Below are 20,035 nucleotides of genomic sequence, written 5' to 3'. Positions count from 1 at the left end.
TTAATTGTATGAAAAATTTGGGTGAAGAAATAAAAGAGGCTGTTGTGGTTGAAAAAGTTCTAAGATCTTTGTCCCCTAGGTTTGAATCTAAAGTTTCTGCAATAGAAGAAAAGGAGAATCTACAAAACCTTAAAATGTCACAGCTGCACGGAATTCTAACTGCTTATGAAATGAGGAAAGGAGGTCCATCAGACAGGAGAGAAGCTGCCTTCAAGGCTTCAGGCAAAGGAGAGCACTATGAGTCAGGACACGTGTAAGAAGAAGAAGAAGAATCAAATTTTGTCAGAAATCTTCAACGAGGTACTGGACGATTCCGAGGTAAGTTACCTTTCAAATGCTTTGCTTGTGGAAGAGTCGATCACTATGTTGCCAAGTGTCCTCATAAGGATAAGATTGACAAAGGGAAGGAACCTGTTAGATGGAACAAGAAACAAAATGCAACTAAGAAAAGTTACTACACTCATGAAGACAGTGATGGCCTATCAAATAGTGACGAAGATGAACGAGGTAATGATTATAAACTTTTAATGGCCTTTGAAGATGATGATTACATGGACGCTATAGATGCAGATGGTTTTTATGAAGATATTTCTCGACTCAAAACATGTTTAGAAGAAAAATATATGATCATTGATACTCTGCAATTCCAACTTGATGAGAAAGAAAAATCCCTTGAGAAGTTAGAATGTGAAATTGTTGGCCTTAGAAAAGAAATTGAGAAAACAAAGGCTCTTAATCTTAAATTTGTTAAAGGATCTGAAACTCTGGATGAGATTATCAATGTACAGTGTTCTCCACTAATCAAGACAGGTCTGGGTTATAATGGAGAAACATCTCAAGCATCCACCTCAAAAAGTTATCTTGATGCAGAAAGGAGGAATGAGCAAAAGCCCAATGGAGATCACCAGGTAAAGCAGGGATGAATTACATCAAGAACAAACAAAGACTACCAGGTAAACCAGGGGTAATCCATCTTAAGGGTGAACAAAAGCTACAACCAGCCACAGGTAAAAACTTCTCAATTTGCTTCAAGAATGGATGACAATAGAAATTACAATCATTTGGCTGGTAGATTTGATAATCGCAGAAGTTTCTTCAATGGCCAATGTTTCTCTTGCCATAACTTTGGTCACAAAGCAGCTCAATGTGTTGCCTATAAGACAATCATGACTAGAGAAGCTCAAAAACAAAGAAGTATGACTGGGATTGCGAAAAGGACCTATAACAACTTTTCGGCCCTTGAAAATGAAATTGAATGTTCTATTTGTAATAACTTCGGTCATGAAGATTCTGAATGCAGGAGAAGGTTTCGGCAGACAAAGGAACAAGCCTCAAGCACCAGAACATGGAGAATAAAGGAACCACAACCAGAAATATGTGGGATAGCTTTTTATGCAGAAGGACAGGAAAATCTATGGTACATCGACAGTGGATGTTCAAAGCATATGACAGGTGATAAAGAAAAACTTGAATCATATACTGCTTTAGAAAAGGGAAAGAAAGTTTCTTTTGGAAACGATACCCCTGCAGCGATAAAAGGAAAAGGCACTGCTCAGTTGAAAGAAAAGGTCAAAGCTGGAAATGTTTTGTATGTTGATGGCTTGAAGCATAATCTACTGAGTGTCTGTCAGATGTGCGATCAAGGAACCGAGGTAATATTTCGATCAAATGGATGTAGTGTTCGTGATCTTGATACAGGAAAAACAGTGATCAAAGGTAGAAGAACTCCAAATAATTTATACATATTTGAAGAAGGATGAACAGAACGGTCCAACAAATGGCTCGTGCTATGCTTGATGAATCTGGAACTCCCGCAACCTTCTGGGGTGAAGCTGCATTTGCTGCCGTTGTTATTCTCAACAAAACAAATGTCCGAGTGAACAACACTCAAAATCCTCATGAGCTCTGGTATGGTGAGACTCCTTCGGTAAAGCATTTCAAAATTTTTGGAAGCAAATGCTATATTAAGAACAATGATGAACAACTTGGCAAACTTGAACCTAGAGTAGATGAAGGCATTCTCCTTGGTTATTCTCCCCACAGCAAGGCATATAAGTGTTACAATAAAAGACTTGGAAGACTTGTTGACAGCATTGATGTAGTGGTTGATGAAAAAGGATACATTTCTAGGCAAGTAAATTATGAAAATATCGAAGAGGATGAAGACTACTCTCCAAATCAGACTGATGATAAAGAAGAACCTCAAGAGGCACCAGAGGAACATATAAGGATGGAAGAGAAGACTCCATCCAGGTACGTTCAGAAGAATCATCCAGAATCTCAGATTTTGGGGCAGAAAGAGGCAGGTGTACAAACAAGAAGAACAATTGCAGAAGCCTCAAGCTATTTGGCATTGCTCTCCTCCACTGAGCCACAAAATGTAAAAGAGGCATGCAAAGATGAATGCTGGGTCAAGGCAATGGATGAAGAACTTGAGCAGATCGAAAAGAACAACACTTGGGAGTTGGTTCCTAGACCAAAAGATAAGAATGTCATAGGGACAAAATGGATCTTTAAAAATAAGTTGAATGAAAATGGAGAAGTAATCAGAAACAAGGCCAGACTTGTGTGTAAAGGGTATGCTCAACAAGAAGGAATAGAATTTGAAGAAACTTTTGCTCCTGTTGCTAGACTTGAGGCCATCTGAATGTTCCTAGCTCTCTCAAGCTTTCAGAAGTTCAAAGTATTTCAAATGGACGTGAAATCAGCCTTTCTGAATGGAGACTTAAAAGAAGAAGTGTACATTGAGAAACCAGATGGTTTCATTCTTGGGAATGATCCAAATCTTGTATGCAGACTAAAAAAGGCTCTCTATGGTCTTAAACAGGCTCCAAGGGCTTGGTACTACCATTTGGACAAATATCTTCATCAACAAGGTTTTTCAAAAGGATCAGCAGATAACAATCTCTATATAAAAATTGAAAATGACAAATTGCTAATACTTGTTGTGTATGTAGATGATATTATCTTTGGAAGCAATGAAAAAGCTATGAGTCAAAGCTTTGCCTTGGTGATGCAGAAAGAATACGAAATGTCCTTGCTTGGAGAACTGACATACTTTCTTGGATTGAAAATCCAACAAAATGAAGGCGGTATCTTCTTGTCTCAAACCAAGTACCTCAAGCAGATTCTGAAGAAGTATGGCATGGAAGATTTGAAACCAGTATGTACCCCCATGGTTACAGGATGCAGCCTCAGTGAAAATGATGAATCAATAGTAGTGCATCAACCAACCTATAGATCTATGATTGGAAGTCTACTTTATTTGACAGCTACCCGACCAGACATCATGCATGCAGTGGGAATAGTTGGAAGATTTCAGGCAAATCCAAAGGAAACTCATCTTCAGGCAGTGAATAGAATTTTCAAGTATCTTCAAGGAACTCAAAACTATGGCTTATGGTATCCTAGAGATACAGATCTCACTCTTGATGCTTATACAGATGCAGATTGGGCTGGAAACGTGGATGATAGGAAGAGCACAAGTGGTGGTGCATTCTTTATAGGTTCCAGATTAGTATCTTGGTTTAGCAAGAAACAGAGTTCTATTGCTTTATCTACAGCTGAAGCGGAATATGTGGCTGCTGCATCTTGTTGCATTCAACTTCTTTGGATGATGCAAACCTTGCAGGACTTTCAAATCACTTGTACACCACCTATCTCCATCTTATGTGATAATACAAGTGCAATAAGCATTTCAAAGAACCCAGTCATGCATTCAAAGACCAAGCACATACCGATCAAGTATCACTTTCTCCGGGAACAAGTGTTGGAACAAAAGGTCAAATTGGAGTATGTTCCTTCTAAGGAACAAGTTGCTGATATTCTCACCAAACCACTGCCCAGGGAGACATTTGAATATCTCAAACAGAAGCTGGGAGTAGTTGATGCATCATCTTGCTGTTAAAGCTTGTCCGTTTCAGAGAAAAATGGGTATACGCGAGTTTCATGAGGAGGATCCGCGTACATACGCCGGTTTGTGCAGAGACAGTCGCATATATGGAGGTTTGATGGATATCAGTAGGGACAGGCTCTGGTTGAAGATATTCTGATATGGGTATGACTGAGACCATTCGGAACAGGTTCAGGGGGAGCAGATCATCTTCTAATAATGCATTCTTGGCATTATCTTAGAAGCTTTTGGTTCTAGATCACAGCTGTTGTTGGTTTCAGGTGGAGCAAAGGCAGAGGGAGAACAGGAGGAAATCTTGGTTGCTGATCTGAATGGTGATTGACAGATGCTGCTGCTATTAGTTATTGGTGACTTTCATAAGTCTTGTTCTAGATATTTCGTCTCTATGTCATGTATCTCTTTTGTGGTATCTCTTTTATGGTGTCAAGGTCATGTAACGGCCTATTTTGGTTTCCCCACTATGCCTGGGATGAACATGTAATGAACTTGGTTGTCATATGTAAATTTCTGATGTATCTCCTCTTGGTTGGGTGATGGATGTATGTATTGAGTCTTTTGGTGATAGGAAGGTCTTTTATGATGCATAAGTCATGGTTCTTCTTGAAGAACATCTTTTGCAGATCTTGCTTACAGTCAGGGGGAGCATGGTCAGCTCAGCAGGGCAGGAAGTTCAGCATGTACTCAGGGGGAGCACAACCCTTTGCCCTTGATGACAAAGGGCGAGAATGACTTTGAGGATTTTGGGTTGCCATCAAGTCTAAAGGGGGAGATTGTTGGCATTATGGCACAGGTGTTTTCCTTGATGGCAACTCTCTTTGGTAACAGATCTCAGTTCAGGCTTTCAGAATGAAGGAAAAGACATATACATAGGGTAATCTAGACGAAGACGTGTATACACGCGGGTTAGACGTTTCAAAGGCGCGTATGCGTATACATGCACTTTCATGCAAGGAAAAGCGTGTATATGTTGGAGAACTTACCTTTGGTCTGTGGCAGTTAGTCCTTGGTATTTGAACCTATGGTTTTGGACCATGGTACCTCGTCAGAAGTGTTGATCCCAAGTATTGAGTCCGTGGTATTGGTTTATTATGGTTTTGGACCGTGGTATTGTGGAAGGCCTAATACTATAAAAGAGGAAGGAGTTCATTTGGCAAAGGATCATCGAAATTATTGTTGAATATCTGATAAAGTGCTAGATCTAGAATACTGGTAATTGGGTTATGGTGCAGATCTGGATCTGAATGAAGGAGGAACCTTAGAGCAAAGAGAAGGATAAGTTCTATTGATGGATCATAATCTTTAAGCTTGAATGATAGTATCTTTGTATGATTTTGATCTGTTATATGTGGCGCTTGCTTGATCTATAAAACTGATAATCTGGGTTAATTAGAGTTTGAATATATGAAAGAGCGAATTATCCTTTATAGATCTGTACACAGGTTCAGTGAAGCGAAGGCGTTGTTCCATACGCAGAAGCGTATGCACGCAGGTTTCAGGCTATTAAAGTAGCGTATATATTTTGAGTTGTGATCTTGCTGCTTCTGTTTATTGCTGCAGTGTTTTGGGTTCAGATTTGGTGTGTGGTTACTGTGATCTGGGTACAGTCGTCAGAGAAGTGTTTATTTCAGTTTTGATTGGTGAAGAGGTGATTGGTTGATGTAGAAATTCTTGATGTTTGGTTGATGTTATCTGTGGATCCAATTTGAAAATTTATGAAACGTGGTCCCTTATAGAAAGAGAAGGTTGTAGCCTTCTGTAGGCCAGCACCTACGTACTAGTATCTTGGCTAGTGCAAGAGCTAAGGGGGTTGTAGCTCCCTTCCAGGAGAAGCTGGAGAACGAGAGAGGGTTTTAGCTCTCTGCAGGTTGCAGCCTGCATACTGGTAAAGGACTGCACTAGTACATTGTACAAAGAAGTTTCTAATTAAAAGAAGATAGAGACGAATTGCAGCAGGTGGTTTTCACCCACATTGGGTTTCCACCTTATATCTTGTGTTCTTGTGTGTGATTGTCTTCTGTTCTGTTTTACTGTTCCTGCTTACTGGTTATTTGATTCTGAAACATAGATTAACAATCAACATTTGACAGATAAAGTAAATTATAAGTTTGCATTGTATACACGGTTTTCTTTCAACATAGTTGCGTATATACGCGGGTCTAATTAACTGAAGTAGCGTATATTATCTGAATTTAAAAAAGGGAATATTTGACTAGATAATACTGATTCACCCCCCCTCTCAGTATTATTTCCAATAGCATATGCACTGCAACCCCTCTCATCATGCTGCATCGTGCTGCCCATAGCACTACCACTGCTAACCGCTACACTGCAACTCAATTACTAAGAAGTAAGTAAATGATCTCCCAAATCTGACATCTCCGTCAGGCTAGAAACACTCCTGATGTTGAAGCTCCCTCTGTCACTGAAAAGTGCTCCCTCTCTAACCTCTGCGCTGCTGCAACAAATCCATGCATCTCACACCGTTTCACACCTATATGTGCCATCCTGCACTGGTGCAACACTCTCGTGCCTCTCGCATTGTTGCAACCTACTAGCCTTGCACTGTCCTGGGAATCCTGCACTGTAGCTCCCTCTCTTGCTCCATCCACATCTGTCTCTACTGACATCGCCAATACTTCTACTCATCTTTGGGGCTCCCATAGCAAGGTCTAATCCAAGAGGCTGGGTACCTTGAGGATCCTGCCTGTCATCGCCTGTAGTTCGCATGAATACAACTCGATGTCTCCCCACTTCCGCTCAAGTGGTGTGTGTGCACTCATGGCACACAAAACAGAAAGGATCTTGGCCTTCCAGATGACAAATTTGGATGCCTCATCCAACCTGTCCTGATCCCTCAGCCCATTCATGGCCATCTATCTTCTCTTCTTGTTGACTCCTCCGAGTCTCTCTATTTCCCGCCTAGAAGTTCTCTGTTTGATTCCTGCTGAGTCTCTCTACTTCCTGCCTGGAAGTTCTCGGTTCGACTCCTGCTGAGTCTCTCCACTTCCTATCTGGAAGTTCTCGGTTCGACTCCTGCTGAGTCTCTCTACTTCCCGTCTGGAAGTTCTCTTCTGGACTCCCTCTGAGTCCCGATTTCCCACCTGGAAATCCTTCTGCCAATGTCAAGTTGCCCCTCTCCGATCGTCTGTGCAAAAAAAAACAATGGTCCAGATTGCTTGGCTAGAAATACGCCTCAGAATCAACTTCCTCTACCTTGGCCTTGCCATATTAGGTACTGTTCTGACTACAGTACCCCACCAACTCCACTCTACAACTTACCCACAACCTCCTAAACCCCAAAAAAACTGAAGGTTAGAGCTCCTAGGCTCTGCGTAATCCCGACATCAGCAAATCAACTTCCTTAGCCAACTGCGTTAGCCCTCCTGGCCTCTGTGTGAGCCTACCTTTTCCTCCCTCAGCCTCTGCACTGCCTCTTCCTGGCTCAATCTTGATGACACAGGCACTGTGTCACCCCTTCCTTACTGCTACTTTGCTAGGAACAACTTCTGTCACTCGGGACAACTGTTTTCTACTGTTGCTGCTCTGTTCAGCTGATGTCCTAAGTTCTCCTGTGATCTCCAACCACGCTCTGATACCATGTTGGAATTTCTAATTCTGACACATTAGAAACCCTTCATGTACTTTTCTGATTTATTTCTACCTACTTGTTCTGATTAATTAACAAGTTATTTACCATGTAAATACTGAAAATAAATACAAGTACATGCTCAACACATTACAGATCATCAATTGAAGGAAATAGAAATAAGAACACAAGTGACACCGTTGTTTTTGGACTAATGTCCCCGGAAAAACCCAATGCGAGAAAACCGGTGCAGCTATCTGAGGGTTTGATTTATTAAGCAGTTTTAGAATACAATTTGGGTGCCAAATCTGGCTCACCCAACAGAGAAAAATCTTGGCAGTAGTACCTCTTTACTCGGAAGTAGATATTCCGGCTAAAACCCCGGATAAACACTTCGGCAGTTCTACAGCTCCAATCTACCCCACGAAACCCCAACATCAGCCTCTCTCTGGCCCAACATTAGCCCAACGTCAATCCGCTGGCCCTCTGCGTTACCCACACTGGCCCTCTGAGGCACTGTGCAGCTCCTGGCTGGATCTGCGTGAGCCCTGGATGGTTATGTGTGAACCCTTGGCTGCTTCTGCGTCCCTTTCTATGGCTACTGCGCTGATAATCCCAGTGCTATCTCTGCCTCTCTGCTTCTGTATTCACTACCCCTCAACTGCAACTCCGATCACTTTCTTAACTTTCTCAGCAAACCCAGCCCCAGAAAGTCGAAATATTGATCTCTTGGTGTGTTCTCCAAGTGACCCTCAAGCCTCCCCTTATACTTTTCTCGTTGACAAATCAACCACTGAGATTAAGTCCCTAATCAACGACTAAGATTAGATCTAGCTTGATCCATGACTTTTGGACCATTCTAACACAATTTTATATTAATTCACATTAATATTTTAATTTCCCTAAGTTTAGACTTAGGGATTCCATTAAAAATATTAATTATTTTAATAACTCCCAAACTGTTTAGAATCTGCCCAAACCCTTTCTTGGTATTGGAAATATCATGTGCCTTAGCCTCTCCACCAATTTTCGTGGCTAGAGCACATCCGATGCTACCCCAAATGAACAATGCGAAAGAGGAAGAAGAAGATATTTCAGGATGGGAGCAAGAAATTGATATGTACAACAATCATTAATCATAATACTACAACTAACACCCACTTGCACTCAAGTGCATATCAGCTGTCTCAGCGCATAGTGTGTTAGTTCAATCATCTTAAAATGAGATCACACAATTAATCAAACATTCAAACAGCCTATAAACATACTATCTTATATAAACCAAATAGATGACATAATAACACTGACTCAAACACTAAATAGAAACATAATCAAATTCATAACTCAATGTATCTCAAGGGAGGCTATCACATCTACACAAGTTAGACCAGATTAATACGACACACTATCATAAATATATCGACTCATACCTGAATATCATAACCATAACCATCTTCACAAGCCAATCCAGATTAACACAATACATATCATCATCAAGATCTTAACTACAATGACCATAGTCATCATGCATATGACTGCAATGTATATAAAAGTAATCTATTACCACTCATGACTATCTAACCCATGTGCATATGAACACACCAAACAACTAACATTTATCATGCATGTAACCACAAAAGAAATAGAATGAAATGCATGTACATAACCCTAATTATTATAATAACCATTAAACCTCATACCTACATGCCAACATACAAACCTTTATGTCGATCTTATCTTACCTTGAGGCCCAATGTTGCAACCTTGCTCCGATGATCTGCTTCTGTTGCTCTATCTCAGCCAACATATCAGCACCATAACATATCGACAACATCATGATGAAACAAGACCAAAAAAATGGCCATCACAATGCACGCATAAAAATCACATAGACAACCAACATGCATGCATGAAAAACACATTCTGCCCACCTAGTCCAAGTGTTGAACCATGCTTTGATACCACTCTTTAACACCCTCCTCCCACACTTACCCAAGCTTACCGATCCACCGGGGTAAATATGTGACGAACAGTTACTAGTTACTAGGATATGAGTTAAATCCCTAGGTACAGTTAAGGAAGTGGAATCAACCAAACATAACTTTACAGACGTCCCTCAGGTGCTATAGGACCCCCAAGAGCTAACCAACCATCCCAGTTGCCCAACCCCTGAGTTAAATTGCTTTTTCAGTGCCTTGGAATCCTAGACACTGACACAACACTATTGGAATTCGAATGTAACCCTCTAGTCACATGCACAAGCCTGCAAGGGAGCGACTGTAGTCTTTTTTAATCAGTTCTATGCTTGTGACTACGAGATCTGAGGCACATTTTGAGGGATAGTCTCCATACCACTGCCTGAAACTTGATGAAACTTTCCAAAACAATAAATGACACAAAGACAAAGCCTCTAAAACAAAACTTGATCAAAGACTTGATCTAACCAGGCCTAACCATGACAGTCATTTCGTCAAACACATGGTGAACATGCAATCTATAGGTCATGAATGCATATCTAAACATAGGGGTTTAAAACATATATGAGATTCACTAAGAAGGTATAGTGCCCTCTCATAATAGCCGCAATAACATTTTTTAGTCCATGCATTCATCACCCTTCATATGTTCATCAAGCATGTCAAGACCCATAAATAATATACATCATATAACTAGCATATAAGCAACCTATAAACCATGTCAACTTAGCCATAAGATCACCATCCTAATCAATAGATATTTTCATAGATCAAAATAGAAAATACCTCTTATTAATATATTAAAATTCCAACCAAGTTAGGGACTTCCATGTACCACCTGACCATATATTGGGCTGAACAAAATCTTTCTTTCAACCAATCACCCCCATGCCATATTCCAAGCATGAATGTGGGATCTCATGGAATAAACCGAGAAAACCAAACCAAGGCTTCCAGAGGCTAAACCACCTCAACCCTCAACTAGTGATTCCACCTCACAGTCAGACATCACTAACCATCACTAGATCGGTCTCTAACCAAGCTGTCCAAGGCTCCGGAGAAATTGTTCCAACTCGGCTTCTAGGACTAGTAACTCAACCCACAACTACTGATGCGCCCAATCCCTGTGCGCAATCTGATTCTATACCAAAAAATTATTGCGCCTAATTCCTGTGCGCAATCCAATTCTTTTACAATCAATAGCGAAAGAAATAAACAGAAAAATCTTGTTGATTTTAAAAAAGTTAAAATGCCGGAATGCCGAAATGAAAACCCTGTTTCAACTAAGACTGAGAACTGAATTCTTCCGATCCATTCATACAGGCGCAATCCATCCAATTCTTTCCGCCCTCTCTGATGGATTCAAACCACTGTTTTTCTTTACCAAAAAAAACATTTTCAACATAACTACGTTGCGCTTCGATTATAAACAAAACAATTACAGATTGATCCTACGTGTATATGGGTTGACCGTTTTACAACGCAATTCGTTTCATCATCGGCGGTCACACCATAAGTTAACATATAAATATTAACGCTTTTCCAGATTCCATGCAATCTGACTGGAATCGCTCACGAGAGTCTGGATATTAATACACTCTGTTGTATTAATACACAGCTAACACAACTAACACACCAGTTCGCTGAGCCTTTAATTACACAGCTATCACTCCACATCGACTCCGATCCGCAACTTCGGGGTTTTGCATTTGCCAATTTTTTGGCGTTCTGATCCAATCCGAAATCGGATTTGGCAGTGCTGGTTTATATGCTCAATGAACTGTCCAGATTCCTGCACAAGGATCTTTAAAATTAAAATTGAAACGCAATCACATTAATCAACGATTAAACACAGAATTCGACACATGGTCTTTTCCCCATTCTTCACACATCGTTGCGCACCATATGAAATTGTTTATCAACAGAAACTCTGCGTTTTGTTTTTTTTCAATTACATGAAATAACTGACTCTATTACACACACACGACACCCGGTTGTTTTTTTTCCTTCTAAGCTCGCGCTCTCCAGATCACCCCCACAAAAACTAACTTTCCCACGAAAAAATCTCTTGTTTCATTACAACTGTCTACCCGTTACTCTCTCTAACTACTCGATACATAATCTTCTAAATATAAAAATTCTAACAATAAAACTCTTATCTATTTGCGGCCTCTTACACCAGTTACAACAATCTTATCACAATTATTTATGAAGTCGACCTCTTTAGCAACTAGATTCAGCGACGAATTTCACCCTGTCAGGCCACAACATGTGGACAATTTTCCACATTGCTGGCCCGTTCCGATGCTCCTGCATCAGACTCCCGGAGAAGAAAAGATTGGTTCTTTAAACTTTCAAGATTTACGCCATATTTCTGCAATTCAGTTGCTGTCAACCAACTGGAATCTTCCATTGGCTGCTCTTTCCACTTGACAAGATACTGAAAATATGTCTGTCCTCGAGTTTTCTTGGATATCCTCTGATCTAAAATAGCTTCAACTTCTTTCTTGAATGTTTTTGGTACCTGTTCTTTCCAATCCACAGTTTGAACTTCATCACCTGTAGCTTCAGTCTGCAATTCTGTTTCTGCCTCTCTGAATGGATACAAGTCTGCAATATTAAAAATGGGAGATATTCCGATCCCTTCCGGCAACTCAATCTCATATGCATTGGCTGAAAATTTCCTTTTGATTTTACATGGCCCTATCTTCTTCAGTTTCAGCTTATTGTAAGTTTTTGTAGGAAATCTCTCTTTTCTCAAATATGCCATGACCAAATCTCCTACCTGAAACTCTTTTTCTCTCCTTCTCAAATCTGCTCTCTGCTTGTATCTCTTGCTGCTTTCCTGTAGTTTACCTTTAACCTCTTCCTGTAGTTTCTGCATTTGTTCAACAAAATCTTCAGCACTTGCACTTCTAGCTTCTTGTTTCCCCAAGTCTCTTAGCTCATATACTCCTCTCGGATGCATTCCAAAGACAATCTGAAATGGACTCATTCCAGTGCTTCGGTTTGGTGTGTCATTGTAAGCAAATTCAGCTTGAGCTAATGCTAGATCCCACTGTTTGGGATTCTGATGTACCAAACTTCTTAATATATTCCCCAAGCTTCTGTTTACAACTTCAGTTTGACCATCCGTTTGAGGATGGTAAGCTGAACTAAAACTGAGTTTAGTTCCCAGTTTCTTCCAAAGTGTCCTCCAGAAATGCCCTACAAATTTAGTGTCTCGATCTGATACAATACTTACAGGCAAACCATGCAATCTTACAATCTCTGAAAAGAATAAATTTGCTATGTGTGTGGCATCATTAGTCTTCTTACAAGCAATAAAATGGGCCATTTTAGAAAATCTGTCTACAACAACATAAATAGAATCGTTTCCTCTCTGAGTTTTTGGTAAACCCAAAACAAAGTCCATACTCACTGCATCCCATGGTCGATCTGGTATGGGCAATGGCTGATATAATCCGGTATTTTGACTCCTTCCTTTGGCATACTGACATATCCTGCATTTCTCAACAAACTTTTTAACATCAGTTTGCATTTTAGGCCAATAATAAAAAGCATTCACCTGAGCGAAAGTTTTGTCTTGTCCAAAATGACCAGACAATCCTCCACTGTGCTTCTCTTTAATGATGTTCTCTCTCATGGAACATTTAGGAATGCATAATTTGTTGCTTTTAAATAACAGGCCTCCTTGAACAAGGTAATCCATCCATTGACTTCTGTTATTGCTCACCGGATTCTGCACTGTTGTGTAGATGTCTTTAAAATCCTCATCATCCTTGTACATTTCTATCATTTCATCAAATCCTACAACACCCACTTTAAATTCTTGCAAAAGAAAACTTACTCTGCTCAATGCATCCGCCACTTTGTTAGACTTACCACTTTTATGCTTTATTACAAAAGTGAAACTTTGCAGAAATTCCACCCACTTGGCGTGCTTCTGATTTAGCTTTGGCTGATTATTAATAAACTGCAAAGCATGGTTGTCTGAATATAAGATGAACTCCTTCGGTAGCAAGTAATGCCTCCACTTTTTTAATGCCTGCACAATAGCGTAAAATTCTTTATCATAAGAAGAATATTTTTTCTTTGCATCATTTAACTTCTCGCTGAAATATGCTATCGGCCTTTGCTCTTGGCTTAGCACCGCACCAACTGCTTCTCCACTTGCATCGGTTTCCACTTGAAAGACTTTCTCGAAATTTGGTAAGGCTAGAATAGGCTTTTCTGTTATCTTTCTTTTCAACAAATTAAAATTCCTATCAGCTGCTTCTGTCCATCGAAATGGCTGATTGACCTCCTTGATTGTCTCAAGGATTGGTGCACAAACTTGACTAAATCCCTTTATAAATTTTCGGTAGAAACTAGCAAGTCCATGGAAACTTCTTACCTCAAAGGCACTCCTGGGAGTAGGCCAGTTTTTGATTGCTTGTACCTTTTTTGGATCCATTTTCAAACCGTCTCTGGAAATACAAATCCCAAATACACCAGCTCCTCTTTCATGAAACTACATTTCTTCAGATTGATTAGTAGTTTCTCTTTCTGCAGAGTTTTCAAAACTAACTTCAAGTGTTCCAAATGTTCCTCTTTACTTTTGCTGAAAACTAGAATATCATCAAGGTAAACAACAACAAATTTACCTGTATATTCTTTTAGAACCTCATTCATTAGTCTCATGAATGTGCTGGGCGCATTAGTGAGCCCAAAAGGCATCACTAACCATTCATACAGTCCACTGTTGGTTTTGAAAGCTGTTTTCCACTCATCGCCTTCCTGGATTCTAATCTGATGATACCCGCTTTTCAGATCTATCTTAGTAAAGTACCTGGATCCACTTAAACAATCCATTAAATCATCCATCCTGGGCAAAGGAAATCTATACCTGACTGTTATCTTGTTGATAGCTCTGGAATCGGTGCACATGCGCCATTCTCCTCCCTTTTTCGGACTAAGCACCGTTGGTACAGCACACGGAATCAGACTTTCTCGAATCAACCCCTTGTCCATCAGCTCTTGAACCTGTCTTGCAACTTCTGCATTTTCTTAAGGAGTTAATCTATATGCAGCTTTGTTCGGTAGACTTGCTCCTAGTATTAAGTCGATATGGTGACTTATACTTCTAACCGGTGGTAATTCATTTGGTAATTCATCCACAATGATATCCATGTAACTATTTAACACAGATTGAATTTCTTCAGGCAAATCATGTAAATTTGTGGAGGTTAAGATTACCTTTGGCCTTCCCACGATAGCAAAATGCATCTCTTCGCTTTTATCCACCTCTTGTAGAAATTCTTTGCCACTGATCAACATAATATTATTTTCAGGCAGCTCTTTATCAGCATCATTCTTCACTGGCAGCAACGTATGCTTAACTCCATCCTTTTCTATGGTGTATGTATTTCTTCTTCCATCATGAATCGCCTTTCGGTCAAATTGCCATGGTCTCCCCAATAACAGGTGACATACGTCCATGGGCATTATGTCACATAAAATCACATCTCTGTATGTGCCAATCTGCATTTCCACATTACATTGTTCTGTCACGGTGACTTGATGACCCTTCTGAAGCCAAGATACTTTGTAAGGTGCAGGATGCGCTTTTCTTGTTAACCCAAGTTTTTCCACCATCTCTGTAGACACAAGATTGTCAGTACTCCCGCTATCAATTATCACCTTACAACACTTACCCTTCGATTTGCATGTAGTTCTGAACAAATTCTTTCTTTGCGCAGGTTCTCCAATCTCCTTTTCTGATCTCAACAAAGTTCTTCTGAGCAGCAATGATTCACCTTCCTCCGGTGGTTCTTCCTTCTCTACAAGTCGAGGTGGTTCCGGCTTTGCCTCAGCCACATTTGCACCCCTCTAGCTTGCTGATTTGTTATGAGGACAGTCCCGCGACATATGTCCCCATTCTCCACAGGTATAACACCTAACATCTCTTCCTCGCCCTCTTCCTCTAGGCGTGAATCTCCCTCTACTAGATTCACCCATCTGTGGTGATCTGCTGCTTGGACTTCCTGCTTCGAACTGATGCTGTGTTCCTCTGGATCTGGCTGATCCTCTACCTCTTGCTGGGCTCTTTCCTCTGTTTCTTTGACTCTGTTTCCGCAATATTTTCTCCTCTGCTTTCAAACTTGCTTGATAGGCATCTTCAACAGTTTTCAAACTTAACAGGCTAATCTCATCTTGTATCTCATACCTTAGCCCATTAACATATCTGGCTACTTTTTCCAAGTCATCTTCTACATGCCCTGTTCTGATGCTTAACCTGTAAAATTCTTCAGTATATTCTTTAACAGACATTCCTTTTTGCTTCAGATTTTGCATCTGCTTAAAAAGATTTAAATGATAGTCTTTAGGCAAAAACTTGGCTTTTAGTTTGCTTACCATTTTATCCCACTGCTTGATCTTAGATTTCCCCTTTCTCGTTCTTGATGTCTGTAACTCGTCCCACCAAATGGCTGCATGGCCCTTCAGTCTAGTGACTGCAAACTTCACCCTTTTATTCTCCTCAACCTCTTCATAATCGAAATACTGATCTATGGATCTGATCCAATCCATGAGCTCTTCTGCATTCAAACTCCCTTCATACATAGAAATTTCTATCTTGGGTTTGCTTCCAACTTTTGCCAGCATCTTGAGGACTTTGGCAGTTTCATTTTCTTCTCCTGCTTCCACCTCTTCATCAGATTCTTCTGAAGAACTCTCAGTTCTCTCATCAGGTGCTCTTCTCTGGGCTGTTTCCATTGTCTCCATTCGTTCACGCAGTCTTCGCACTTCTTCTATCAGGACGACATTTGGTTCTGGTCTCCCTCGACCAATTCCTCTCCTTGGCGGCATCTTCGCTGCAACCACCTGCTAATTTGGCTTCGATACCAAAAATTTTGATGCGCCCAATCCCTGTGCGCAATCTGATTCTATACCAAAAATTATTGCGCCTAATTCCTGTGCGCAATCCAATTCTTTTACAATCAATAGCGAAAGAAATAGACAGAAAAATCTTGTTGATTTTAAAAAAGTTAAAATGTCGGAATGCCGAAATGAAAACCTTGTTTCAACTAAGACTGAGAACTGAATTCTTCCGATCCATTCATACAGGCGCAATCCATCCAATTCTTTCCGCCCTCTCTGATGGATTCAAACCACTGTTTTTCTTTACCAAAAAAAACATTTTCAACATAACTACGTTGCGCTTCGATTATAAAAAAAACAATTACAGATTGATCCTACGTGTATATGGGTTGACCGTTTTACAACGCAATTCGTTTCATCATTGGCGGTCACACCATAAGTTAACATATAATTATTAACGCTTTTCCAAATTCCATGCAATCTGACTGGAATCGCTCACGAGAGTCTGGATATTAATACACTCCGTTGTATTAATACACAGCTAACACAACTAACACACCAGTTCGCTGAGCCTTTAATTACACAGCTATCACTCCACATCGACTCCGATCCGCAACTTCGGGGTTCTGCATTTGCCAATTTTTCGGCGTTCTGATCCGATCCGAAATCGGATTTGGCAGTGCTAGTTTATATGCTCAATGAACTGTCCAGATTCCTGCACAAGGATCTTTAAAATTAAAATTGAAACGCAATCACATTAATCAACGATTAAACACAGAATTCGACACATGATCTTTTCCCCATTCTTCACACATCGTTGCGCACCATATGAAATTGTTTATCAACAGAAACTCTGCGTTTTGTTTTTTTTTCAATTACATGAAATAACTGACTCTATTACACACACACGACACACGGTTGTTTTTTTTTCCTCCCTTCTGAGCTCGCGCTCTCAAGATCACCCCCACAAAAACTAACTTTCCCACGAAAAAATCTCTTGTTTCATTACAACTGTCTACCCGTTACTCTCTCTAACTACTCGATACATAATCTTCTAAATATAAAAATTCTAACAATAAAACTCTTATCTATTTGCGGCCTCTTACACCTGTTACAACAATCTTATCACAATTATTTATGAAGTCGACCTCTTTAGCAACTAGATTCAGCGGCGAATTTCACCCTGTCAGGCCACAACATGTGGACAATTTTCCACATTGCTGGCCCGTTCCGATGCTCCTGCATCAACTACTGCAGTTTTCTATATCCTTTGTCCAACCAAGGATTCAAGACTAATAACTTAACCAACCAATGGCTCCAGAGTGTTTGTCTAACTAACGCTTCCAGGACTAATAATTCAACTCAAACTATTCGAAGGCTTCCAGAGCATTTGTCCAACCAAGGCTCCAAGAACTAATAACTCAACCCACATGCATAAGGAACATGAGCACCAATCAGAAAACAAAAGGGAAAACCCACAACATCATGGCTATCCAGGAAATGGCAAGGCTAGGAAAAACCACTGTCAATCTAGGCAATCCTCCATGCCAATGATAACTCATAACCAAGAAACCACATGCATGTACCATGCAATGCCAAAACTAGAAAGGAAATCATACATGCTACTTGATACTTGTAAAGAAATCCAACTCTATTTGTTGATGCTGTCGTCCCTTACGCTTTCTTGCTTTCCTTTGCCTTTTTTCTCCAAATCCAATGTATTCCCAAGTGCTCCAAGTATGCTCCAAGAATGCTCTAAGTGTGCAAGAGTATGAGAGAGAGAGAGAGAATAGAGATATAGATCCACCATAGAACTGTTAAAATATTAATTGACAAAAGCCATGCATTGATCCTGAGAAGCCTTTTTATCATTGAGGCCTCTATTTTCTTCAATTTACATTATTTTCCTCCTCACATGCAACATGTAACCTTTCACCTTCCTTTTCTCCTGTTTTACTTTATTTTCATAAATAAATGCCAAATAATTCCTCTTTGCATTTTCAAAGCGTTTGCCAATGCCTTTTCCAATTTCCCCTTAGCTATAATAAACCAAATGAACACCTGCTAGGATGCTTTGCCCAACATTCAACTTGGAATACATGCTCCATGACCTTGGTATTTTATTTTATTTTTACATGAATTTTTAACCAAGGTCGTTACAGCTTGGTTCATTGCTAAGGTGGATAAACAATTGAATTGTTGGTGCCATAGATGGATTTACCGAGTTGGTCATGTGGTTCTCATAAAATCAATTTTAGATGTTATTCCAGTTTATTGGGCCTCCATTGAATGGATTCCAAAATGTATCATAGAAACTATTAGAAGATTGTGTTCTTTGTTTCTCTAGGTAGGGAATAAAGAGAAGGGGTTATTTCCATTGGTAAGATGGGACTCCATTTCCAAAACTAAAGCCTTGGGAGGATGGGTCTTAAAGAATTTATTCCATTTTTCTAAAGCCTTGGCAGCTAAATGTGGTTGGTGCTGATTTCAATAGATAGTCTCTAGACGTTGGTGGTCTTTCAAAAATACATTACTCCTAATTCATTAGAATATTGGCTAAGAAGACCAGAAAAATCAAGATTAAATATTTCCATTATATGGCAGGTTGTTCTCTATTATTTTGATAATATTGAAAATGGTCTTGCATGGTGGATTGTTAGAGGCGACAGGGAGCATCTTTGTCTAGATCCATGGCCCAACAATGGTATGAATCATTTTCTACCTCCTCCACTAATAAATATGCTTAGGGACTGAGGCTACGATAAACTTGTTCACATTGCTAACCCAAACCTCTCATCTATTTAGAGACAAGGATGGCTATCTCCTAAGGAGCTTCATTTAGGAGGGTATCATAGGTTCATATAGAAAGAGTACATTCAAGCTATTTCTGATGGACACATTAAACTAATTGACAGACACAATGAACTTATTTGGAGCATCTCCCCTTTCAGTTTCTACTCTCCAAAACTGGGATTCATTTACCTTATGAGTAATGGAGTGGAAGTCGAGCAAAAATGGTGGTGGAAGGCAATATGAGAATCAAAATCCCCCCCCAAGCAAAATCATTCATGTGGTGTCTTATGATGAAGAAGGTTCCCACTTGGGATGTATTACATAGAATGTTCATGTATGGGGTTGGTTGGTGTTCATTATGTCAAAATAGTGAGGAATGTGCTCTTCATCTGTTTATGGTTTGCAATTTTTTTCCAATAGGTTTGGAAGATTTGTAGTTCTACATTGTTTCATTCTACTCCATGGGCTGGAGTAGATCTGGAAGTGACCTGGCTTTCTTGGTTTTCCAACCCCATTTGTCACCCATTCAAATCTCTTCCCCTCATTATCTGCTCGAGGATCTAGTTAGCTAGGAATAGGGTGGTCCTTTAGGAAAAGCTTATGTTTCCTTCACACACGGCTGATGAGGTGCTTTCCATGTCAAGCCATTATCTGTAGGAAAAAGGTTTTTTCACCCCTAGAGTGGTTATTCTTGAAAAGTTGATTCTTCTAAGTCATGGGAATTTTTTGATGGCACTTCTATAAACAATGGTCAGATCAATGGTGGGGGTCTCATATTATTCCTTTCTCCAAATCATAGTTTCAAATATAAGATGGTTTGGGCCCTGGGACTAATAACCAAGTTGAACTTCTTGCATGCAAAAGCCTACTATTTGCAAAAGAGAAGGACTATACTCAGATTCACAT

This window comes from Pinus tabuliformis, chromosome Q, assembly GCF_031772625.1.
Source record: "Pinus tabuliformis cultivar Carrire ecotype Pingquan chromosome Q, CPIR1, whole genome shotgun sequence".
Taxonomy (NCBI): Eukaryota; Viridiplantae; Streptophyta; class Pinopsida; order Pinales; family Pinaceae; genus Pinus; species Pinus tabuliformis.
This window is presented reverse-complemented; position numbering follows the sequence as displayed.